Raw genomic sequence first — 1,967 nt, forward strand, 5'->3', positions numbered from 1 at the left:
AATTAGGCCTACAGGGATAAAAGCACTAATTAATTCCCTGTGTAGATAGTTGACATTTGGCATGACAAACTTACACTGTATTATTTTGGCTAAAAGTGGACCTTTTGCATAACATGGTAACAATGCTAAAATTTCATTTTCTGATAGGCTAGTTTCACATTTTAGTTTTAACAAAGTTTTCAAAAAGTTTATTAGCTCAGGTACTACTAAGCCATTTGTTACTGTAAAATGTTGTAAATAACATTCTACAGGGTTGTTTAACTTATTAAACATATTTAAACCAGACTTAGGTTGACTAATTACAATCATTGTTTGCATTATAAATAGGCATTATAGGCAAAGTGGGGGTACTGGCAGTAGGCTGTGATATTGTTGGTGGTTGTACAGAAATAGGGCCTATTTGTTCTTTCACTGCCTGTTCCATAGCCTCATCTTGTTCTAATGATTCATTTAAATTGGCTACTAACACTTTAAGCTGTTCTAGGTTCACTGTAGGTAGCAAGTTTTTAGCTAACTGTTGTTCAACATTTACTAGCCTACACTTTAAAGCTGATAAAGTTTCACTATGTACAGAACTTAGTTCTAGCTGGTTGTCTAAAAATAAACGGTTTATTAAATGTTTACATTCTTCTTGAAATTTAGTGATTTCTAAAGGGGAACTATCACTGTTCAATTCACTGCACCCATGTTCTAATAAAATCACTTTTTCACTGAGAAGTTGTACTTCCTGATTGTGGTCTATTTTTAATAGGCTACTAGCAGTAGGTAAAATATTGTTTCTCAAACACTGTCTTAAGGACTTTCTGAGTTCATTTACTGTACTGTCACTATTTAATTTAATACCTCTAGATATCAGTTCAAATACCAACTCATCTTTAGACAAATATTCTATTTTAATGGCAGGCATTGTGGCGTTTTCACTCAGTTTCACCCAGTTGATGGCAGAGTAGGCACATCAATAGCAGATTCGCGCAATAAATGTGTGTACCGTATGACGATAACACATGGGGGTGGTGACTTCTGAGGTCGTAGTAATAAATACTAGAAAAACAAAGTTTACTTATAAGTCCAGTTTAATTACGAAAACTTAAAAGCACCACTTTTAGATGGTAAAGGAAAAATTATGTAATGCCACGTTGCTACCAATTTGAATATAATAACTAAAAGTACATCATCTAGGTGGGCCTAAAATATCAAATGTTCTTTTGAATTAGGCGTACGACGTTTTACTTTACAAAACAATAATATTTCACTTCCCTTCACAATAGGTAGACTCACAACCCGGGTATCGGCGTCTTGGCACGAGACATTGAAGCTGTAGTCTAAGAACGGTTATTTCTAGAAGAGGAGTAGAAGTTGGGAAGTGGTAGCCATCTATTCAAATGTCGCGTGACGACCACACGTAATTTAATTTTAAAAGTTCTCGGGTTCTAATGCGGACACGGTGATGGAATCTAGCCCAGGTTGCTGTAATAAAAATTCTCTCCTCGGTTGGCCAAATAAAACAATTTAGTTTATTTCGAAAACAATTTGAATTTTATTGCATAATTTAGAATCAGTTGAACAATTACAAATTTAGAACGGGAGAGAGAGCGAGAGAGCGATTTCACGCGAGCTCGACGCGTTCAAAACCCTGGCACGACTGCGACTCAGAACAACGAACTCCAGGGAGCAGCGTTGTTCCAGACGCTACCTCAGCAAATTCCTGCCTGTTTACCACCCAGTAACTGCGCAGCTACTCTGGGTATGGAAAATTACCAGGCTTACTGCTGACAGACTTGGACTTACAATTCATGTGCTGAATTAAAATATATATCTTCTCCACCTGCACTGCTTAACCTAATAAGTCTGGCTGCATATATTCATTACTTGTTACTACAATTAAATGTTATGCTGAATAAAAATAAAATATATTACTGATAATTTAATATTTTAAATTGGCTGATTAAGACCGCATACGATGTTAC

Source organism: Homalodisca vitripennis, unplaced genomic scaffold, assembly GCF_021130785.1.
Source record: "Homalodisca vitripennis isolate AUS2020 unplaced genomic scaffold, UT_GWSS_2.1 ScUCBcl_174;HRSCAF=1496, whole genome shotgun sequence".
In the NCBI taxonomy this organism is placed as follows: Eukaryota; Metazoa; Arthropoda; class Insecta; order Hemiptera; family Cicadellidae; genus Homalodisca; species Homalodisca vitripennis.